The 25329-nt window shown below is 47.7% G+C and overlaps 1 pseudogene; it reads right to left on the minus strand.

Moving 5' to 3' along the window:
* Positions 1–25329, minus strand: part of LOC141248016 (myeloperoxidase-like) — an 84288-nt pseudogene that overhangs the window by 19302 nt on the left and 39657 nt on the right.

A 25329-nucleotide genomic window follows, 5' to 3' on the forward strand; every position in this document is an offset into this window, starting at 1 on the left:
ATAGCAGGGCGCCTGTGGGTCACAGCGCCACCTGGTGCCGGTTTTTGGAGCACCCGGATGGCTCTGTCCTTGAACTGTGCAAAGTCCAGGTCAGGGTCCTGTAAGGCCATTGCCCGCAACTGGGTCCGGTGGGCATTGCACAGTAGACCCTCAATAAATTGTTCAGTCAACAGCTTATCTTCATTTCCCACGCTGTCAGGGTCTGCCTGCTTAATGGCTCTCAGGGCCTCTTGTAGGTTTAAAGCATAGTCTCTTATACTCTCATGTGCCCGCTGTTTGCACCCGTAAAATCGGAGCTTTATTTCGGCTGAGGTGCGGGTGTCAAATGTGTATTTCGGCTGAGGTGCGGGTGTCAAATGTGTCTTTCAGCCGGGCTAGTATCTCTCTGACAGTCCTCTTCCTCCTAGGTGGCCAGGACTTTACCTCCCTTTGGGCTGCCCCGATTAATTGGGCCACCAGGATGCTCACTTTTTGCTCTTCTGTGAGGGGGTACACCTGGAAGAGGCTATCCAGTCTTTCTCTAAAGTCATTTAGGGTATGTGACTCCCCTGAGTACTGGGGTAACCAGGTTGCCCCCGGGATATAGGGCATGGTGAATGGCATGACTGCTGCAGCGGTTGCGCTGGCGGTGGCTGTGGCAGTGGAGCTCCCCTCGGTGTCCGACATCCTCCTTCCCCCCTAGTGGACCGTGGCCTACCTTGCGATGCTCTTCTTCCGTAGGCCGCGGCTCCGCAGTCGATCGTCGGGGTTGAGGACCTGGCGTCGCGCTCCGATGACGTCAGCGTCGCTCTTCCTCCCTTCCAGGACCTTGCGCAGCGTCGGTGCGTGGGGCGGAGCTTCGGATCTCGCGCGCTTTCGGCGTCCACGCCCCTCTTCTTCCTGCTCGGCGTCCCGAAGATGGCGTCCGAAGGCGGGAAGCAACTGCGGATGGCGGGAAGAAGGCAGAAGACGGCGGGAAACGGTCCAAGATGGCGTCTGATGGCGGGAATCGGCTCCGGATGGCGGGAAACGACTCCGGACGGCGGGAAACTTCACCACAGGTAAGTTCAAAAGTCTTTTTCAGGCACGCAGTACCCGGTGGTTGCGGGCACGAAATCCTGCCGACTACGCCAAAGTTGACGCGCCCCTGGGCCTGTGCTGTGCAGGGGATACCCGGAGCCGGATCGCTGGTGGGATGCTGGGGGTTGTAGTCTCAGTGTGGCGGTGACCCGGTCCGTGGCTCAGGGTGGTCAAACCAGTGGCAGTCTTAGGTAATAACAATGTCCGACTATGCCACCCGTGGATTGCGGTCAGTGGGGACCGCCGCTGCGCTGCAGACCGCTGAGGCTGATGTTGTTTGCGCAGCTGAGTATGGGATAACTCCCCACGGGAGAAGTATTGCCTCAGGGCAGCTAATGTGAGAGATGATGGGGGTGATGGTGTGAGCGTCCCAGTGCTAATGGTGCTGGTGCGGCAAGGAATCACAGAGACGTGTGGTGCAGTTCGGGGTCTTTACTGGTGGTACAAGGCAGACCCTCCCGGGAGTACTGGCTAGTATAAGGGGCCAGGTCAGTCTGTGAGCATGCAGGAGTTCCCCTGGCCAGGTGGAGTTGTAGGCCTCCCCGTTTATCTGCACTCTTCCTGGCTACCTTGCTGTCAGCGGTTACAAGTAGCCCACGCCCCTGAGTATACCGTGTGGTGCTCACCCGTATGGCTGGTGACTTGGGGCCTTCTGTTAGCCTCCGCTCCTGGATGGCGGCGCTGGTCCCTTCTTTGTGACTGAGCCTCCGGGCTTCTATGGCCAGAGGACCTGGAATCCCCTGCCGGCTGGTTTCTGCTGCTGGGTATATATATCAGTCCCCACAGCCTCGGACTCCTGTGTCCGGTTTTAGTAACTTCAGCCAGGGCGAGCTATATCTCTGCTCAGCTCCAGCCCCTGGTCTTCAGCTGCTGCTCCTACAGAGCTCCTGATGTATCTTTCCCTGTGTCTGGAACTGAACTCTTTCTCTGTCTGCAGCTTCACTCACTAATCCCACCCCAGACCCAGTTTATAAGGGCAGATTCCTCCCCTCCCAGGTCTGGGCGGACCGTGTTGCATGCTTAGGGCTCCTGACCAGAGAAACCTCCCACTTGCTCTCAGACATAATATCTCTATTACTGTGGCAACCAGACCCCTGGGGTGCCACATTTGCACCTGTGCTTTCCTTCCCGAACTGGCGCAGCCAATGCTTTTTTAACCATAGAGCTCCTGACAGGTTACCGCATAGCATGACAATTTTTTAGGAAACTTCACCTCTAACTCACCATGAGTGAATGAGGTATACACACACAGGGTCAGACAGGGGCACCGGGACACCGGAGAATTCTCCGGTGGGCCCTGGTCCTCAGCGGGCCCCCGAGCAGGATGCACAGGGGCCCAGGGTTAACATGGCCACCTGAGCTCCGCATTGCAAGGGCCCGGAGGGTCAGGAGGGCCCTTGCAGTGTAGCTGATGAGGGCAATCTGGCCTGCTTCTTGGAGCCCCAGGCTCCGGGGGGCCCATGGCCAGATTGCCCTCATCCTGTGCGGCAGGCAGGGAGCGATCCCTCCAGCTCCGCTACCGACAGGAGGAAAATGGCAGCGGAGCTGGAGGGATCCGTCCTCTGCTTCCTGCCCGGCACTTCTTCCCTGACACATCATGCAGCACGGGCCTGTGTCAGGGAGAAAGATGTCGGGCAGGAAGCAGAGCACGGTGCTGCGGGGGAGAGCGCTGAGAGGTACATTTTTGGGGGGGTTTTTGGAGGGAGAGCAATGGTAATTGAGGAGGTGGTTTCACTGGGGCGAGATATGGCATGGCAATGGGGGAGGTGGGGGGAGATATGACATGGTGGGGGAAGATATGGCATGGCAATAGGTGAGGTGGGGGAGATATGACATGGTGAGGGAAGATATGGCATGGCAATGGGGGAGGTGGGGGGAGATATGACATGGTGGGGGATATATGGCATGGCAATGGGGGAGGTGGGGGGAGATATGCATGGCATGGTGTTGGAGGAGGTGGGGGGAGATATGGCATAGTAATGGGGGAGGTGGGGGGGATATGACATGGTGGGGGAAGATATGGCATGGCAATGGGGGAGGAGGGGGGAGATATGACATGGAGGGGGAAGATATGGCATGGCAAGGGGGAGGTGGGGGAGATATGACATGGTGGGGGATATATGGCATGGCAATGGGGGAGGTGGGGGGAGATATGCATAGCATGGTGATAGAGGAGGTAGGGGAAGATATGCATGGCATGGTGATGGAGGAGGTGGGGGGAGATATGCATGGCATGGTGATGGAGGAGGTTGGGGGGAGATATGACATGGCATTAGTGATAGAGTAGGTGGGGGAGATATGGCAATGATGACGGAGCAGGTGGGGGGAGATATGGCAATGATGATGAAGTAGGTGGGGGAAGATATGGCAATGATGACGGAGCAGGTGGGGGGAGATATGGCAATGATGACGGAGCAGGTGGGGGAGATATGGCAATGATGACGGAGGAGGTGGGGGGAGATATGGCAATGATGACAGAGCAGGTGGGGGAGATATGGCAATGATGACGGAGCAGGTGGGGGGGATATGGCAATGATGGAGGTGGTGGGGGAGATATCTCAATGACGATGGAGGTTGTGGGGGGAGATATGGCAATAATGGAGGCGATATGACAATGATGGAGAAGGTGGGGGAGATATGACAATGATGGAGAAGGTGGGGGAGATATGACAATTTTGGAGAAGGTGGGGGGAGAGCAATGATGGGGATGTGAGGGAGCAATTATGGAGGTGGGGGAGAGAAATGATGGGGAATTTTTTGGACGCTATATGCTGTTAATATCTGGTCTGGTCATGGTGTGGTGGTATTTCTCTCTTGTATGTGCTATTATTCAGTCACTATGAGGTGGTAATATGTGGTCTGGTCATGGCGTGGTGGTATTTCTCCCTTGTATGTAGTATTATTCGGTCACTCTGGGGTGGTAATATCTGGTCTGGTCATGGTGTGGTGGTATTTCTCCCTTGTATGTAGTATTTTTCGGTCACTATGTGGTGGTAATATGTAGTCCAGTCATAGTGTGGCAGTATTTCTCTCTTATATGTGGTACTATTTGTGTTGGTACAGTGGATTGTGTTGTGTATGGCGGTCATTTGTTCTCTCTGATATTAATTAGGAGAAGCTTCTTTATTTCCATTAGTGATTAAATACTTGGAACAAGATGAATTTACAGGGGTTCTCCAGGGAAAACAAGTAATCACCTCTCCACAGGATAAGTGATACATTATTGATTAGTGGGGGTCTGACTGCTGGGACCCGCACCGATTGGTAGAATGTGGAGCTTTTATCCCCATTAGACTGGAGCTCATGTGCGACTAGACCACTGATCCATTCATTCCCTCAGTGGCTGTTCTTGTTTTTTTTCTGGAAACCCCAAAGAGAATGAATGGAGCTGCGGTCAGACGTCCCACCTGCCGCTGCATTGTAAAATGGGGATAAGTGTCCTGTCAGGGATAAAACTTCCCCATTCTCCCGATCGGTGTGTTTTCCAATGTTCAGACCCAAACGATCAGTAAGTTATCACCTATTCTGTGGAGCCCTTGGTTAGGTGATAACTTGTTTTAACCAAAGAACCCCTTTACTGCAAACTGCTGTAATTGTACATCCCAGTTATAGCATGTGCAAGGTAGATGTGCCGTAGCCACCTGTGATTTACAGCAGACGCTCCACTATAAAGAGGATATCGGCCATCAGATACTTGCATATTGCTATAGAGTGGGTCCCGAGGATCAATTCCTCCTGTGGGCCCCAGACAAACCAGTCCGACACTGTATACATACCATTCATGACACAGGGCTGTATACACTGTCAAGGAGAATCTAGTGCTAATGATCACATTATAATGTATTACAGAGTAAAGGGAGCTGGATGCAAACCATGTTAGTATCAACATGGTAGTTGTCAGCCGAAATTTTAGGGGGTGTAAAAATGTACACTATTTAATCAGAACCCAAATTATTTATGAAGCTACTGGCAGTAATTGGAAAGTAAAAAAATCTTGCTAAGATATTTTTACCAGGGGAAGAGTAAACCCATTGATGGGAAGGCTTTTAGTCCAGCCTCGTGGCAGTGATATTCCATCCTCATATTCTGGCTTGAGAAGACGTTTGTAACCAGGATTGGATGCACCAAGAATAGGTTTCTTTCTGTAAAAATGATAACAGAATTACCAAAAGTAATTTATTCTGTGACAGAATTACAATATAAAGAAAAACTGTCACTATGTTTTTACATATGGAAGTAGTGCTATGGAAGTATAGATGCTTGTCCCCTAATAGGGAACATTTCACCTTATGGAGAGTGCTAAATCGGTGTAAGGAGACTTATAGGGAATGCAACGCTCTTCTGGGAATTTATATATGCAAATAGCCTCTTCAGAGAAGAACCTTTTATATATTTAATTCCCTCTAATAAAAATTATACCTTTCTGTAGAAATCTGAGGGGCAGATAATGAGAAATTTAGCCTAGAAGCCATAAGCAAATCAGGCTGGAAGTGCGTTAGGGGTGCGTTAATAGTAGCCAAAGAGCATTTACATGCCCCTAGTGCACTTTCATCCTGATTTGCAAATGACTTCTAGGCTAAATTTCTCATGACCGGCACAATGTATCATTTTTATTATTGGACAACTGTCTATATAGTCATACTACTATTTCCATGTGAAGTGTGCGGCCAGCTACTCATGATATGCATGCACTACAATGATTGTAGGTAATAAACATCAGATCAGTGAACTGCCATCACAAAGGGCACATATATGTGTCACATTTAATTATGGCAGATGGTTTGTATAAGGCAGGTCATTATTCTTCTGTCTGTGAAGACATCTCTTACCTATTATTACACTCTCCATTAATGCTGCGGTACGGTGAAGGCTCACAAACTTTTGGCAGGTACTGATAGGCGCATCCAGTGAGTTGCGAAATGATTTGATTTTGCTCTGCAGTTAGTACATCTGTAGAGTTTAATGAGAATATTATTGATTACATGTAATTTCTATAAAACTAACATGGTCATACAATAGGTTTCATTTCATCATTTGATATTACAATTTATCTATTTCAAAAGGCAAAACAAGAAAACTCAGCAAGCGTGCGAACATTTGTGCACTATGCTTTACAATCTCGGTACTTAATGCAAAATTTATCACAATCTGATAATGATCTAATATGCTTTTAAAAAATATATCCAAATTTGTAACCATTTTTTGCTTCAATTGATCTCTTAGCTTTGACTAAAAATATCCTAATGTTCTCGTGATGTGCGTTTTAAAGAGGACCTGACACTTGTTAAAAAAATGAGGTAAATACCCTGTAAACATCCCTTAGCTCCCCTGATTCTGCTGCTTTTTTCCATTTTGTGCTGTGTCACTCCATTTCAGCGATATTCACTTGTGTTGCTTTTGGAGCACTATATGTGAAATCTCTGTTTGTAGTTCAACTTTCTTCAGAGTCATCTATAGGGGCATGCGCTTTCACCACGCCCTCCCAAATGCAGTGTCTGAGACTGCTAATACTGTGATTGACAGTGACTGGGAAGGAGGGGTGAAAGTACACACTTCCAGAGAAAACTTTGAAGAAACACCCAGTTGAACTACAAACAGAGATTTCCCATCCTGTGCTCCAAAAGCAATAAATGCAGTACAAAATGGAAAATAGTGGCAGAATCAAGGGATCTGAGGAATTTTGACAAAGAATTTAACTCAATTTATTTGTGCAAGTGACAGGTCATCTTTAATGACAAATCAAGACTCTTCACAAAGTTGACATAGCCTTTAATTTTGGCAACTTTGAAGCATAAAAAAGCAAGAAAAAAGTATTAACTTGACTGGTTGGGTTGCTGGGACTGAAATTTACTTTTTCAGTAGTTTAATGACTAATCCCGAAAATAACACCAGATAGATAATAATAATAATAATCTTTGTTTATACAGCGCCAACATATTCCGCAGCGCTTAACAATTCACAGGTTAATATACAACAGTCATAAGTAACATAGCTAAAGATAATACAATAATTACAGCAAATATAATGGCGACCCTGCTCATAAGAGCTTACAATCTACAATGAGGTGGGGGTGACACAAAGTACAATGGCTTATTTACAAGGATGGTCCATCCATCTTGAGGGGATGAGGGATAGATAAAGGCTGCATGAGCTCATCACTAGCCAGTATTTGTGGTGCCTTTTGGTTCGGTGGAGAGTTATGTGTGAAGAAATAAGGGATGGGCTATAAGAAGATAAAAGGACTTCGATTAGGGAAGGTGATAAGCTGCCCTAAACATGTGTGTTTTTAAGGAGCGCCTAAAACTGTGTAAATTGTGGTTCATCCTAATTTCTTGGGGTAGAGCATTCCAAAGAATAGGTGCAGCTCTGGAGAAGTCTTGAAGCCGGAAGTGGGAGGTACGGATTAGTGTGGATGTTAGTCGAAAGTCGCTTGCGGAGCGTAGAGAACGGGTAGGCCGATAAACAGAAATGAGGGAAGAGATGTAGGGGGGTGCCACACTCTGGAGAGCTTTGTGGGTGAGAACAAGCAATTTAAATTGGATCCTATAATTCATGGGCAGCCAGTGCAATGACTGGTACAGAGCGGAGGAGTCTGAGTAACGGTTAGCTAAATAGATGACCCTGGCTGCAGCATTAAGGATGGACTGGAGGGGGGAAAGTTGAGTGAGGGGGAGGCCAATTAATAGAGAGTTACAGTAGTCAAGGTGGGAGTGGATCAGGGCAACAGTGAGGGTTTTTGTTGTTTTCAAGGTGAGAAAGGGGCGGATTCTAGAGATGTCCTTCAGGTGCAAGCAACAAGAGTGGGCAAGAGATTGTTTGTGGAAGGTGAAGGAGAGATTGGTGTCAAACACAACGCCCAGACAACGCGCCTGCTGGCTCGGCATTATTGTGGTGCCACACATGGAGAGAGAGAAGTCAGATTTCGAGAGGTGAGTAGACGGCAGGAGCAGCAGAAGTTCAGTTTTGGAAAGGTTGAGTTTCAGGTAGAGAGCGGACATGATGTTAGAAACTGCGGCCAGACAGTCACTGGTGTTCTGTAGTACTGCGGGGGTAAGGTCAGGGGATGAGGTGTATAGTTGTGCATCATCAGCATAAAGATGGTACTGAAAACCAAATTTGCTGATGGTCTGTCCAATTGGGGCTGTGCAGAGAGAGAAGAGAAGAGGGCCAAGGACTGAACCCTAAGGAACTCCAATAGTGAGAGGAAGAGGGGAAGAAGTGGAGCCAGCAAACGATACACTGAAAGAGTGGTCAGATAGGTAGGAGGAGAACCAGGAGAGAGCAGTGTCCTTTATGCCGATTGAGTGGAGCGTAGAGAGTAGGAGGTGAAGGTCAACCGTGTCAAAGGCTGCAGAGAGGTCAAGAAGAATGAGCAGAGAGTGGTCACCATTACGTTTTGCTGTCAGAAGGTCATTGGTTACTTTGATGAGTGCAGTTTCTGTAGGATGTAGGGGGCGGAAGCCGGACTGTGATGGGTCTAGAAGAGAGTGAGTGGAGAGGTAACTGGTAAGGTGGGAGTAGACCAGGTGCTCCAAGAGTTTAGAGATGAAGGGAAGATTGGAGACTGGTCTGTAGTTGTGCTGGAAGGGTCAAGAGAGAGCTTTTTTAATAATGGAGTAATGATGGAGTGTTTGAAGGAGGAGGGGAAGATACCAGAAGAGAGGGAGAGGTTGAAGATTTTAGTTAGGTGAGTAGTGACGACTGAAGAAAGAGACTGGAGTAGATGTGAGGGGATGGGGTCAGTGGTGCATGTAGTGGGATGGGAAGAAGAGAGGAGCCTGGAGACTTCGTCTTCTGTGATTGGGTCAAATGTGGAGAGTGATCCAGAGGGGATGTGGGGAGGGATGGGAGTCACGGCACTTGGTGGCTGGGAGCTGATTTCCTGATGGATGGTGTCTATTTTCTCTGTGAAGTAGGAGGCCAAGTCCTAAGCACAAATGTCCGTGATGGGGGCCTGCGCTTTAGGACTGAGGAGGGAGTGAAAGATATCGAAGAGTTTTTTGGGGTTGTTGGATAGTGAGGAGATCAGGGTGGTGAAATAGGTCTGTTAGGCGAGGTGAAGGGCAGAGTTATATGTTTTTAACATAAATTTGTAGTAGATAAAGTCTTCTAGTGTGCGAGTTTTCCTCCATAGGCGTTCGGCACTTCTAGAGCAACGCTGGAGAAATCAGGTTAGGTTTGCGGTGTGAGCCAGGGCTGTTTTCCTCTGTGTTTAGAGGTTCTGAGGGTGAGGGGTACTACTTGGTCCAGCGTGCTTCTGAGAGTGTTATTGTAGTGGTTTACAGCCAGATCAGGACAGGAAAAAGAGGAGATTGGAGACAGTGATGAGTGAAGGGAGTCTGTAAGTGTATGAGGGTTAATGGCTTGTAGATTTCTGAATGTGTGATAGGTAGGAGTGTGCTGGGGCGGGCGAGGATTTGTGAGCGTGAAAGAGAGAATGTTATGATCAGAGAGGAGAAGACTGGAGTTATTTAGGTGGGGGATTGAACTAGATAGTTGATGTTACTTCTAGAGAAGACTAAAAAAGATTTGCACTGCCTTGCTCCAGCTTTCCTGGAGTACCAAAGTAAACACCAAACCAGAGTAATGAGAATATTTTTGCTCATCTGTAGTTATAATCCCTCATCAAAGATGTACCTTGAAGTTTCTGGGCTACTATGAAAACTCTGTATAAACATACATACATGCCATGTTCCATTTATTGTGTCTTCGTATGTGGCAAACAGCCCTTTGTGAGGCATAATGGCCCATGTGCGACTGTTAATGTTACTGCTATACCCCTGTCCCCATATTTATTACCTGAAACATTGAACATGCCAGGATGGGTCATCTTCAACTTCTCATTTATAAGCTGAATAGTCACATCCCAGTAATCTGCTGATCGGATAACATTTCTGGTCATTCCCACAGGTTGCTTGACATATGCTAAAATGTCATGAAAATGTGCAGATTCCCTTTTCAATCGTGTCTTTAAACTAAAATTAGATTGTAAATTAATTAGTAGTGAAAATATTTGACTCAGAATTCAGTGAAATTGACCGATCAATGACATCAGAAAGAATTCATACAGCCCCATACTCTCCATACATCCATACATTCTTCTGACAGATGGGATGGAAACCTGAATATTGTACAGGAACATGTAAAGTCTGCAATGTTTTACTCCATGTACACACAACAGAGCCGTGTATATAGAGTATGCACAGTTTTGGGTACATTCCTTAAGCATGACTTTACATATGTCTTAGAAGCATTCCTTGTAGGAAAAATTACCTTTATAAACAGGAAAACATAGTGTGTCTTTTGATTCTCATATTCCACGTGTATGTATATATATATATATATATATATACATATATATGTATATATATATATATATATATATATATATATATGACGCGCCCCCTGGGCCACATGTACACGTGTGTGGGTTACCCGGTGCCGGGTCTCTGGGGATTGTAGTCTCCGTGGCGGCGACCCGGTCCCTTGGCTCAGGGTGGTCAAACCAGTGGCGGTCTTTTATAAGTTTTAGGTTAATTGTCCGACTACGCCACCCGTGGATCGGGGTCAAGGTGTACCGCCACTGCGTGGCAGACCGCTGAGGCTGGTGTTGTGTGCGCAGCAGAGAATGGGATAACTCCCCACGGGAGGAGTATAGCCTCAGGACAGTAAGTGTGGATGATGGGAGTGATGGTGCACGGGCGTCCCAGTACTAGTAGTGCTGTATGCGGTGTGAAAGCACAGAGACGAGGTGTTGCAGTTCAGGTTCTTTACTCAAAGTTCTCATCCAGGTCACTTGTGCACAGGTAGGACCGCCTGAGCCGTGCTGCGTCCACCAGGCAGGGGGCTCGACCAACCCCCAGGTAATTCCAGAGTGTGGCACAGGACCCCCCTCTATCCTTTCGTCAGCCGTGCCCCACCAGTGACACTACTCCTGTCCAGCTGCCTCGGATCTTCTCCTGGGAGGGCTGGGTGCCCACTTCCCTGACCCTATGTGGTGTGCCTTCCTAGTAGGTGTAGTGAGGGGTCGCACAAGTAAATGATCACGACCACCGGTTCTTGGTTAAGGATTAGTCACCTCCACCAACTTGGGATCCGGTACCCTGTTCTGCCAACCCGTCACCCGTAATCTCCTGGGTCCTTAGGGTTCCTTCTGCCTTCGTGTCTCTGGGCCTCTCTTGGTGTTCTGTTCCTTCTTACATTCCTTCCTGTTCTCCTCTCCTCTCTCGGACCTCGGCCTCTACTCTAGGCCTGGCCCTGGAGCAGAGCTCCTGCAGAGCCTCTCCTCACTGGACTGGACCCCTGTTCTAAGATGGTGCCCACCTTATATACCTCCCTCTCTGTGCATGAGCCCAGGTGACTTGCAACCAATGGGCTCCTACCTATGCCCAGAAACCGTCCCCTCCTGTTCCTACATCACTGGGTTTTCCTCCCCCCTCCCCACTCTAGCCAGAGACATGATCTGTCGTGCCTGCATTACTGTACTAATGGGAGCACCGTTGAGTTGTCCCCCGGAAATGGGGTGTGTGTGATGCATGGAGCTAACTGAGTCCCGGTCCACGCTCCATCCTTACCCGGGAGTGGAATATCACACCTCTGGCAGAGGTGCAATACCCCTGTAGCGGCCAAACCCTCGGGGCGCTACATATATATAACTGAATGTCTATTAGTGATCTGTGAATCGATTTACAGTACCCTGATACAGTGGATACATCAATATTCTGTGGCCACCAGACGTGAGCCATGTGAATCATCTCCTTCCTGCTGGTGTGGCGACCCTGAGGGTTCAGTCGCCACAGAGGTACTGCACCTCACCCAGGTAAGGAGGGAGTGCTGCCCGGAACCCCAACACCCACATTCAACACTACACTGCTCCAGGCCGGCAGGAGGGGCAAGATGCATGTGCACAGTGCTGAGCCCTGTCCCTGGTGGGAGTGGGGGGAACCAAAGGTAGGGGGAACCAGTAGTGGGTGTGGGTGGAGGAAGCAGAGTAGGGGAGCACAATTGTAGGAGGTATATAAAGGGAAGCCATCATAGGGTGGCAGAACAGAATGGTCAGTCAGTGAAGAAGTGAGTGAGAGCAGTCAGGGAGCAGAGTCTCGGTAGGAGCTCTGCTCCACAAGTGGGGCCTAGATATAGAGGCCCAGGAGGGGAGCAGAGGAGAAAGGCTCCGTTCTATTGAAGGGATCCCAGGGGGTACGGCGAGTACAGGATGGCACCCGTATGCCCCAAATCTGTCAAAAGACAGGGGGATCAGGCCGCAAGAAGTGGACCGGCCCCTGGACCAGCCGTGTTACTCCTGGTCTCGGCTGGAAAAACGGGAGGCTTCTGGCTTTCATAGTGCAGTTGCCAAAGCCTCATCCTAGTCACCGTGAGGGTCAAGCAGGTCCGGGAACTCCAAGTTGCCCAGAGGGACTTCAGAGCACCCGAACGGGACTGTGAGTGGGGAAGCGCAGGGCAGGAGGGAGAAGACCCAGCGTGAAGTCGGTCTAGTGAGGAGCATAAGAAAGCGGGGTTCCGTCAGGAGCTTCTGACCTACCTGAGGAAGAGCTGAACCCCCGGTCTTGTGGATGCAGCGCGACGCGGGAGGCTGGCACCCGCGCATTGTACCAGTGGAACGTACATGAGAACTGTGAGTAAAGACTTTGATGACTGCACCGCACCACCTCCGTCCATTATTTCAGCTGCGCCATCTCTCCCACTGCACTACAAGTCCCAGCATCACCACAGCATCAAACTCCACACTGCCCTGGGGGCCCGCTCCACCTGTGGGGAGCAGAAACACCTCAGCTGCAATCCCAACACCCCCGGAGGTCTGAAGCAGCGCTGGTAATCATTACCAGGTACCACAGGTGGTGTCACAAACTATTTACTTTATTTTTATTTTCTATCCAAGTTACAATCCCCTTTTTGTTTGACCGCCCTGGGCCACGGACAGGGCCAGCCACTGTGACATACACCCCCAGCATCCATAGGCCCGGCTACCGAGTACCCCACGGCCCAGGGGGCGCGTCAACTTCTGGCATCACGAACAGGATTGCGTGCCCGTTATCACCGGGTACTGTGCGCCTTAAAGAACTGTGTTATTCTACTGAATGTGGCGCCCGCCCCAGAAGAACGAGCGCCATCATGTGCATGATCAAAAACAACAATATGGAACTTCCCATCGTGGGCCGGGTCCCAGAATGTCGCCAAAAGCACAACCTGCCCCTTGCAACTGTGACTGTCCGCATAGATGTGTCCGTCAAGGCAGGGAGGATGTCACAGGGAGTGACTGACAGCAGGTTGCCATGGGACTGCCCCCGAAAGGGGAGGGGAGGAAAAGAGAAGGAATCGAGACAGGGTGTGGCCTTAACAAGTCTAGACAGACCGCACCCGGCAGCCAGCATGGACGGAAGCAAGGATCCAGCCTCAGCCACTGGCCTGCAGCAGAAAGCGACCCCACTCACCCTGGAGGGGGGAATCAAGTAAACTGTCCCTGAAGGATACGGAATTCCTCCAACGTGAGATCCTGGAGCTGAGCCAGCAGGTGGAACGGGCCCAGCAAGCAGCGGTCACCAGGTGGAAGAGCGAGCTGCTAGAGAAGTTAGCACAGGGCCGTAAATACAACCGGGGCAGCCGGGGCACTGCCCCGGGGCCCCAACCACCCAAGGGGCCCCGAACTGATGGTAAAAAATTGTATTTTAATACTTTAATTTCTCATAAAATACCCAGCTCCCATATTCCTGTCAGACAATGTCACCTGGAGGACAGGAGAGACTATCATTTCAATAATTTCCAGGCGCTCTGCCAGCTGTCAATGAATGGAAACCTGCACTGGCCTGGAGAGTCTCATAGCACAAGATTTGTAACAATATGTTAGTCTGGAGATCACAGAGAGTTGGCAAGGCAGGCACAGTGCACACTGACTGTAACAAACTCTCAGCATCATTGAGAGGAGACAGTCTCAGCAGACACAAATACAGTTAGGTCCATATATATTTGGACAGAGACAACATTTTTCTAATTTTGGTTCTAGACATTACCACAATGAATTTTAAACAAAACAATTCAGATGCCGTTGAAGTTCAGACTTTCAGCTTTCATTTGAGGGTATCCACATTACAATTGGATGAAGGGTTTAGGAGTTTCAGCTCCTTAACATGTGCCACCCTGTTTTTAAAGGGACCAAAAGTAATTGGACAATTGACTCCAAGGCTATTTCATGGACAGGTGTGGGCAATCCCTTCGTTATGTCGTTCTCAATTAAGCAGATAAATGGCCTGGAGTTGATTTGAGGTGTGGTGCTTGCATTTGGAAGGTTTCATAAGTGCAACCAAGTGACCTCAGAACAAAAACCCGTTTGGCATGGCGGAAGACGTGGTCCAGCACCAGGATCACCTATGCCCTGCAGCCCGCCCAGGGCCTACGTTGAGGGTTTGCGGACGGGTCCCTCATGCTGCTACTTTTGCACCTGTTTGAAAAGGAAAATGGACACCCGGTTACAGAATGTGCTGTAACCTGTTACAGAATGTTATTAAAAGTGTTTTATAGTGTAATGATGACCTGTAACGTTTAAAGAGAAGTGCCTCCCATAAAGGAAAGAAATGTTTTTCTGTTACAATCTTATATGCGAATGCATTCTAAAAAAAACTGCATGTCTAATATACCGTGTTTTGCTCAGTTTCAGCCCGTGGACGTGCTGTGTTTTACCAGGGGGGAGTGTGGTGCCCCTGATGGTTCAGTCACCACAGAGGTACTGCACCTCACCCAGAGGTGTGGTGTCTCCTTCTCTCAGGTAAGGAGGGAGTGCTGCCTGGAACCCCAACACCCACATTCAACACTACACTGCTCCAGGCCGGCAGGAGGGGCAAGAAGTATGTGCACAGTGCTGAGCCCTGTCCCTGGCGGGAGTGGGGGGAACCAAAGGTAGGGGGAACCAGTAGTGGGTGTGGGTGGAGGAAGAAGAGTAGGGGAGCTTGCATTTGGAAGGTTTTGCTGTGAAGTAAACATGCGGTCAAAGGAGCTCTCCATGCAGGTGAAACAAACCATCCTTAAGCAGCAAAAACAGAAAAAAACCATCCGAGAAATTGCTACAATATTAGGAGTGGCAAAATCTACAGTTTGGTACATCCTGAGAAAGAAAGAAAGCACTGGTGAACTCATCAATGCAAAAAGACCTGGGCGCCCACGGAAGACAACAGTGGTGGTTGATCGCAGAATAATCTCCATGGTGAAGAGAAACCCCTTCACAACAGCCAACCAAGTGAACAACACTCTCCAGAAGGTAGACGTATCAAAATCCAAATCTATCATAAAGAGAAGACTCCATGAAAGTAAATTACAGAGGGTTCACTGCACGGTGCAAGCCACTCATAAGCATCAAGAATAAAAAGGCTAGACTGGACTTTGCTAAAAAAAACATCTAAAAAAGCCAGCACAGTTCTGGACATATGAAACCAAGATCAACCTCTACCAGAATGATCGAAAGAGAAAAGTATGGCAAAGGCGTGGTACAGCTCATGATGCAAAGCATACCACATCATCTGTAAAACACGGCGGAGGCAGTGTGATGGCTTGGGCATGCTTGGCTGCCAGTGGCACTGGGTCACTAGTGTTTATTGATGATGTGACACAGGACAGAAGCAGCCGAATGAATTCTGATGTATTCAGAGCCATACTGTGTGCTCAGATCCAACCAAATGCAGCCAAACTGATTGGTCGTCATTTCATATTACAGATGGACAATGACCCAAAACATAAAGCCAAAGCAACCCAAGAGTTTATTAAAGCAAAGAAGTGGAATATTCTTGAATGGCCAAGTCAGTCACTAGATCTCAACCCAATTGAGCATACATGTCACTTGTTAAAGACTAAACTTCAGACAGAAAGGCCCACAAACAAACAGCAACTGAAAACCACCGCAGTGAAGGCCTGGCAGAACATCAAAAAGGAGGAAACACAACGTCTGGTGATATCCATGAGTTCAAGACTTCAGGCAGTCATTACCAACAAAGGGTTTTCAACCAAGTACTAGAAATGAACATTTTTTTTACAATTATTTAATCTGTCCAATTACTTTTGGTCCCTTTAAAAACAGGGTGGCACATGTTAAGGAGCTGAAACTCCTAAACCCTTCATCCAATTTTAATGTGGATACCCTCAAATGAAAGCTGAAAGTCTGAACTTCAACTGCATCTGAATTGTTTTGTTTAAAATTCATTGTGGTAATGTCTAGAACCAAAATTAGAAAAATGTTGTCTCTGTCCAAATATATATGGACCTAACTGTATTTGTGTCTGCTGAGACATTCTCCTCTCAATGATGCTGAGAGTTTGTTACAGTCAGTGTGCACTGTGCCTGCCTTGCCAACTCTCTGTGATCTCCAGACTAACATATTGTTACAAATCTTGTGCTATGAGACTCTCCAGGCCAGTGCAGGTTTCCATTCATTGACAGCTGGCAGAGCTCCTGGAAATTATTGAAATGATAGTCTCTCCTGTCCTCCGGGTGACATTGTCTGACAGAAATATAGGAGCTGGGTATTTTATGAGAAATTAAAGTATTAAAATACAATTTTTTACCATCAGTTCGGGGCCCCTTGGGTGGTTGGGGCCCCGGGGCAGTGCCCCGGCTGCCCCGGTTGTAGTTACGGCCCTGTTTAGTGTAAGAGAATGAGAAGTCCTAATATTCTGAGCAGCCATGTTAAACCTAGCAGCCATCTTGTTCACAAGTTTGAGAACTGAGTTTTGCAGCTAATGAGATTCATGTCCTACACATGTCCTATTCACAATGGATCGATAAAATGATGTCAGTGCCATTAGCAGGTATAGTGGTATACACAAAGGTTAATAGCAGCAGCTGCAGGTCAATGTGAGAGTAAATAAGTGGTGTTATAGGGTAGTAAATAATGTTATTGTAATTGTGGTATAGAAATTAGGACAATATAGTTGTCAATATGTCATTTCTTAAGTAAGGACATGGGGATTTATGGATTTAATGGAGTTTGATAAAAAATACTCATGAATATTGTCATATTGCATTATCACATTGTTGTTCTAAAATGCACATCCTCCCTGCAGTATGATGTTATCATGTATACGCCTTTTGCCGCAATATGTAGTTCCTTTGTTTAAGCTATGCATAAAAAGGCTCTGATACTGTTGTTCGGGGCCATTCCATTGCCATTCCATCGCCATTCCATCACCATTCTATCACCAATCTACAGGCCGTCCACCGCCAAGTCCACACCATCGCCAGACTGAAGCCACAACATGGCCAGACCATCGCTAGATATCTCTATGCCGCTTTACTTATCTAGACACCTGCGAGTGTCAAGTGTATTTTCCCTGCCTGCTTTCTGAACTGTTCTGCCGAGTACCTCTGAATAAACTTCATTCTCTGCTTTGAAGAATTGTCTACGCTGTTTTCCGAGGCTCTTTCAGCTCCTAGTAAGGACTTTCTTACATTTAGTGAATCCTGCATTGAGCGGGGGGTTGGACCAGATGACCCAGGAGGTCTCCTCTAACATTCTAGGATTCTATGACAAATTATTTTTATTGTAGTTAATCATTGTCTTCTCTGCTGCTCTTACTTCATCCTAGTCTGGAGGTATGCTTTATCCACCAGCTTCTTGGCTTCTTTGGCAGCATTCACAATAACATCATTGTTAAAAATATTTTCTGCATCTATATAAGAAAAATTGCAACAACAAATACAGTAATACAATATATTATTTACAATCCAGAGTACACAAGATATCAGCCATTATGTGTAGACTATTGTATGAGTAAAACTGCCAAAAGCATAAAGCTCGTCATGTAACCACAAATTTACTTTTCTATCGGTATTCACTTGGATTTGTTATCTGAGGCTTTGAGTCAAACATTACTTAATCATTGTTTACTCTTGCGAGTCTTTTAGGTATATGGATAAATTATAAGGCAGTTAATATGAATGATGGTCTGGTCATAAGCATGTAATTGTTTGTTGGCCAAATGACCATTCATCTGACAATTGCCAGTCCTAAATCATCCTATAAACCTATTTCTTCCTGTTATTAATGAGTTAAAGGGGCATGATCTCTCATGGGACCATGTATATTGACTTTAAATGAAGAATAAGGGTATGTTCCCACGATCAATATCCGTTCAGTTTTTTTGACGCTGCAGAATTTTTGCACCACCTCCGCAACTTAGTTTACTTGCATTTTTTTACTCTGATGCTGCGTTTTTTGTCTCTGTTTGGTGTTTGATGCTTTAAATAAAGCTGCTTTGTTTTTGATACTTCCTGGTTAGGGGCGGATTACATGTTTTTTTGATGCTTTCCCGCTGTGTAAACGCACCAAAAAGCATGTGTGTCTTTTACCTGTGAAATTTCCGCATCTAATGCAATTCTATGGGGAATATCCGCAAGACAAATTGATATGCTGTGTCTTGGAAAAACGCACCGCAGGTGAATTTACGCAGCATAAAAGAGAAGCACACTGGGCATGGGATCTCTATTAATCCCATCCACTTTGCTTGTACTTTAACATTCTCTGTTTTTGACGCAGGTAAAATACTCTGCTTCAAAAACGTGAGTAAAACTCATTGTGGGCATGTACCCTAACACTAGTTCTGGGCATTATATGATTTGTATCCTGCATTTTTCACCCGTTTTCCCCTTTACAAGCTCTTTCTTTAATAGTTGAAGTCTGATCAACAAGACACTTCCAGCCGGGAACTTCCTTATCTATCGGATACTTCTCTTGCTCATATTTTACCATTCAAGGCAAAAGAAAGAAACATTTTTCCATCTAAGAAGGTCATGCCACATTCCACCTATATAACAGATCCCCTTCATGGTGGGAACAACTCTATTAAATGGTATCTTCTTTCGTACAATACACTTTAATGGGTTCAAATCAAAAGATAATTTGAAATTTATTTTGATATCTGATTATTTGGCTTTGAAAAGTTTTTATTAGAGCATTCATTTCTGTATATATTTATTTGATCTATTTCTGAACCCACAGGCAGTCGGTGCTTTTTGTGAGAGCGCCTCTATTAACTAGTGTTGAGCCACCCCCGTAGTGTTCGAGTTCGGTTCAGTTCGTCGAACACCCGTGTGTTCGCCGAACTGTTCGTCGAACTGTTCGTCGAACACCTTCGAACACCGTTAAAACCAATGGCAGGCAAACAAAAACACATAGAAAACACCTTCAAAGGTGTCCAAAAGCTAACAAACTGCTCAGAAGACACAACTAACACATGGAAAAGTGACAAGTACATATAGTCATGCGAAAAGAAAAGAGGTGGAGGAGTAAAAGGAGGGGGAGACACAGATATAGGCATGTCATGCCCTTCTAAAATCCAAAAAGTGAGTAGCCGACACGTTCAGTCCGCTCCTGCCCGTGCCACCTCCGTGTCGCCGGGTTTGTGCCAGAGCCGCGGTGAACCCTGACGGCCAGCCCCCCTCTCCCAATACTGGTGCCTGTCCGCTGGTGGGTCAAGCGAGCCCCCCTGTGGTGGAGGCAGCTCTAAGCTTTTTAATTTAAATTGTCTCTCTAATTTGAATGAATACACTTTAAATCCATTTACAAGGATCTATTGGAGGGCAAGTCTCATGCCAGCAGCCGCGTAATTCCAGCTCCAGTAGCGTCCACTAAAGCTGCTGCAGTTAAAAAGCTTTTATAAGGATCGAGCTCGGCTGTCCACCGCAAGGCATTCTACTGCCAGTCCCAGCCCCTATGCCTTGGGGTGCCTCCTGATGCTCTTCACTGAGTATCCCGTGGTCCCAAAGCATTTCCTTTGAAAAAATTAAGTGTCCAAACTACAGGTGGTGTAGCTTGCTTAACAGCCGGGATAATCCGCTGACTAGCAGACACTGCTACTAGGCACAAAGTATTTCCTGGGCTAGATGCAGTTAAAAATTTGTAATTAGATACTCTCGTTGGATGCTGAGAAAGCATTCCATAGAGTCTCCTGGCACGCCATATATGATTCTCTTCAAAAGCTTGGGGTAGGGGTCTAGGGGACCCTTTTATAGCCAAAATCACGGCCCTGTATCGCAATACGTCACCTAGGCTGAAGATAAATGGAACTGTAGCACCCTGAGGCCTGGTTGCTACAGAGGTATTGCACCTCACCCAGAGGTGTGATAGCTCACTCTCAGGTAAGGATGGAGTGTGGATCAGGACCCGACACCTGCATTCATTACACCACATTGCCGTGGGGCAGGGCGACCAATATGCCTCTGAGATGGGCACGACAGTCCCTGTCCCTGGCTGGAGTGGGGGGAGGGAACACTGAGGAAGGGGAACCCTGTAGTGCAGGAGCAGGGAGGAAGCAGTTCCTGGGTGCATTGAGAAGGGAGTATAAAAGGTGGGCACCATCTTAGTTCAGTGCAGAGAAGTCTGAGCAGAAGTGACAGGGAGCAGGGGCTCTGCATGAGCTCTGCTCTGGAGGCGGGCCTAGTAACAGAGGCCCAGGCCTGGAAGAGGGAGAAGGAAGGAAGAGGAGCAGAGAAGGCTCCAGGAACGAGGAATGAAGGGATCCCAGGGGTGCGGACGGGCGAGTCGGCACCGCACGCCCGAATCCACCTGCGTGGAGGGGTCAGGCCAAAGGGGGAGACCGGTCCCCGAAACTAGTGGAGGCAGGAAACGACCCTCAGCTAGAAACCGGAGGCTGTGACATTTTATGTGGCGCAGCCCCTCGCTACACCCGCTAGGAAGGCACCACATAGGGTCAGGGAAACTGGCGCCAAGTTTACCAAGAGGAGGCCCGAGGCAGCCGGACAGAAGGGTTGGTAAGAAAGGCCAGACAAAGGACACGCAAAGGGGGTCCTGTGAAGCGCTCCAAAGTTATCTGGGAGTTGTCTGAGCCCCTCACCTGGTGAGAACAGTACGACGTGGGCAGCCGTTACCTGCAGACGTGGTCTGGATAATAAGAACTGTGAGTAAAGGCCCTGGACTGCATCACTGACTCCGTGTCGTTACTGCTGCTGCCCTGCACCATCAACCCCATCCTCCGCATACACTGCCCTGAGGCTATACTCCTCCCGTGGGGAGCTATGCTACGCTCTGCTGCACCCACAACACCAGCCTCAGCGGTCTGCCCTGCAGCGGCGGTTCACTCTGACCGCAATCCACGGGTGGCGTAGTCGGACATTTAAACATCAAAACCACATAAATAGTTCCGCCACTGGTTTGACCACCCTGAGCCACGGAACCGGGTCGCCGCCACGAAGACTACAACCACCAGCATCCACCAAAAAGGGTCCGGCTCCGGGTGTCCCAAGGCCCAGGGGGTGCATCAGAACATTTTCATCACCTTTCACAATCACCAATGGGACAAGGCAGGGATGTCCTCTGTCCCCTCTCTTATACATCCTAGTGACGGAGCACCTGCTCTCATCAATTCGCCATAACCCCAATATTAGGTGGATTGAGGTAGGAGGCACCGAGTACAAGTGCTCTCTATTTGCTGATGATGTCCTAGTATATATCACTCAATCACATATATCCATCCATGCTGTTATGGCTGAAATAGATCACTTTGTTACATGGTCAAATTTTAAAATCAATGCAGCGAAGTCTGAGGCCCTCGATGTCTCCCTCCCCAAATCCATATAGGATTCCATCCAGTCCAACTTTCCCTTTGCCTGGCCCTCACAGGGTATCAAATACTTAGGAATTCCTATTCATAGAGACCTCTCCCATCTATGTTATCTTAATTTTGGGCCCTTTATTGAACAACTCCATACAGACCACGGTTGGCAAGTTAGAACTGTAAGATTCACTACGTGAACCACTGGTGTTTTGTGGAAAAGCACATGTACACTGTGTTCCAAATTATTATGCAAAAAGTGTTTAGGAGTGATAAGGGAAGAATTTGTTTGTTTGTCAGTTAAACTCATTGATGGTGATGTGTGTCAGGGCTCTTTATATCACTGTAAGCAATTGCAGACACCTGTGCTAATTAGTTTGGCAGGTGTGTCCAATGAAAGGCAAGACTACTTAAGAAGGCTGTCTCACATTATTAAGCAGCCTACATTTTCTGCCAAAATGGGAAAGAAAAAGGATGTGTCGGCTGCTGAGAAGCAACAAATTGTGGAGTGTTTAGGTCAAGGCATGACTACAATCAACATTGTGCGATGATCAGGATGAAGTGTCTTGGCAATCAAGAAGTATGTAGCTGATTCACAGTACACACGTGTGCGTGCTGATAAGGGCAAATTGAGGACTCTTTCCTACAGGCAATTACGTCAGGTTAAAAGAGCAGCGGCAAAAAAGCCTTGTCATAGCAGCAGACAAGTTTTTGAAGCTGCTGGTGCCTCCAACGTCCCCCGAACAACAAGATGCAGGGTCCTTCAGAGGTTTGTAGCTGTGCATACGCCATCCTGTCGACCTCCTCTATCCACTTCACACAAGCAGAAACGGCTCCAGTGGGCCAAACATTACATGAAGACTGATTTCAAAACTGTTTTGTTCACGGATGAGTGCCGTGCAGCGCTCGATGGTCCAGATGGATGGAGTGGAGGATGGCTGGTTGATGGACACCCCACGCAAACACGGCTACAGCGCCAACAAGGAGGAGGTGGAGTAATGTTTTGGGCTGGAATCATGGGGAGAGAGATTGTCGGCCCCTTTAAGATCCCTGAAGGCGCTAAAGATGAACTCCATAATGTATGTGGATTTTCTCAAACAGCACTTCCTGCCATGGTTCAAGAAGAAGAACCGTGTATTTCACAGCAAGATCATTTTTTTGCATGATAATGCACCATCTCATGCTGCACAAAAAACATTTGCATCTCTGGCTGATATGGGCATAAAAGGGGACAAACTTATGGTGTGACCCCCATGCTCCCCTGACCTCTACCCCATTCAGAACCTCTGGAGCATCATCAAAAGGAGTGTCTATGATGGCGGGAGGCAGTTTACATCTAAGCAACAGCTCTGGGAGGGTATTCTGTCCTCATGCAAAACAATTGAAGCAGAAACCATCCAAAACCTGACAAATTCAATGGACGAGAGAGTTCAGAAGCTCCTTTCGAACAAGGGGTCCTATGTGAAAATGTAACATCACCTAGAAAAAAGTTTTGAGTTGAAAACTGTTTGATTTCAGTTTCTAATAACCTGCTAATGCTTATAATTTCAAAAATGACCATTTTTTTGGTCTTTATTAAAATGAAAAGGTTGATCGAAAAGTTTGGGGGATCTAAGAGTGTGGCAACCCAGTAGTCATGATTACTTCGAATTCTGACAATATGAGGGTCATGTTGCAGGTAGTGCAGCAAGAAGGCACTTATGTGTCTTGCGCATCTCGGAGCCCCAAAATTATTTTCCGGGCTAGATGCAGATAAAAATTATTATTAATTTTAAATCTGGTGGAGCTTAGTATAGATGGCCTAATAGGATCAGTGCTGCACACTGCTACAAAGCCCAAATTATTTTCCAGTCAAGATACAGATAAACATGATTAGTAATTTTAAATCTGGTGGAGCTTATTATAGATGGCCTAATAGAATCAGTGCTGCACACTGCTACAAAGCCCAAATTATTTTCCAGCCAAGATACAGATAAACATGATTAGTAATTTAAAAGCTTAAAACGGTTGGTAGGGTGATTTTAACCAATTATCAAGCTTTTACTCTCCCCAGGATGACACAGGGGTAGAAAAGTCGTTTCGGATCCATGATTTGTTCATCTTTATGAACGTGAGTCTGTCTACATTATCAGTGGAGAGCCGCGTGCGCTTATCTGTCAGCACACCACCAGCAGCGCTGAACACACGTTCAGACAGAACGCTGGCTGCGGGGCATGACAAGATCTCCAAGGCGTAAGCGGCTAGCTCCGGCCATTTATCCAGATTGGATGCCCAAAAAGAGCAAGGGTCCAGTGACACAGTCATGGCTTCAATGTTTACTTGGAGATACTCCTGTACCATCGTCTCTAGGCGTTGACTATGTGTCAGACTTCTTGTCTCCTGTGGCCTTGCAAAGGATGGGCTAAAAAAGTGGTGAAATTATTCCGCAAAATTGATGTTACCAGCAGATACTGTGGTTCTGTTACGGTTTGAGTGCTGAACACTTGACGGTCCCACGGTTGGCAAGTTGGAACTGTGAGATTCACTACGTGCACCACTGGTGTTTTGTGGAAAAGCACATGTAAGATTCTGCAACAGTCTCTGCTGATACTCCTGCATGCGTGCATCCCTTTCTATGGCAGGAATAATTTCTTCAAATTTACTTTTGTACCGGGGATCTAACAGTGTGGCAACCCAGTAGTCAGGATTATTTCTAATTCTCACAATTCGAGGGTCATGTTGCAGGTAGTGCAGCAAGAAGGCACTCATGTGTGTTGCGCATCCAGGAGCACCAAGTCCCTGTTGTGTTGGTGGCGAGGTAACAATCATGCTTCCTTCCTCTGTCCTCTCCCCCCAACCTCGCACAACAGAAATGTGATCAAGGTCTCCCTCATCTGATGAGTCTTCCATCAGTTCGTCCTCCGCTTCTTCCTGGGCTCCTGCACCTTCCTCACTAGTTTGGCTGCTACCATGCGCCCTGGTAAAACCATCTCCCCCACCCTCACATGCCTGCCGCCTTGGTGCTGCCGACCGTCTGGACCTTGCAGATGTTAGCCCTTCCGCATACAACTCCTCCTCCTCTACTTCCTCCATCTCCTCTTGTGCCACTGCCTGACTCCGAATTCTGTTTAACATGTGCTCCAGCATGTAAATCACCGGAATAGTCATGCTGATAATGGCATCGTCAGCACTAAACATCTTCGTCGCCATTTCAAAACTGTGCAGAAGGGTGCATAGGTCCCTGATCTGAGACCACTCCTCCAGCGTGATTTGCCCCACCTCTGGATCTCGTTGGCCCAGGCTATACGTCAGAACGTATTGCACCAGGGCTTGTCGGTGCTGCCACAGTCGCTGCAACATGTGCAGAGTTGAATTCCACTGGGTAGGCACATCGCATTTTAGCCGGTGAAGTGGCAGGCCCAACGACTTCTGTAGAGATGTAAGTCGCTGAGCTGCGGGATGCGAACGGCGGAAGTGAGCACACAGCGACCGTGCCCTCTGCAGAAGGCCATCTAGTCTGGGATAGTGGGCTAAAAATTGCTGGACAACCAGGTTCAACACGTGAGCCATACAAGGCACGTGTGTGACATTGCCCCGGCGAAGGGCCGCACCCAGGTTTGCAGCATTGTCGCACACGGCCTTCCCTGGTTTCAGGTCCAGTGGAGACAACCATTCATGAAATTGGTTCTCCAGAGCTGACCACAACTCCTCAGCTGTGTGACTC

The sequence above is a fragment of the Phyllobates terribilis genome, unplaced genomic scaffold, assembly GCF_046119375.1.
Source record: "Phyllobates terribilis strain yellow unplaced genomic scaffold, ASM4611937v1 Scaffold_2__4_contigs__length_985480577, whole genome shotgun sequence".
Lineage (NCBI taxonomy): Eukaryota > Metazoa > Chordata > Amphibia > Anura > Dendrobatidae > Phyllobates > Phyllobates terribilis.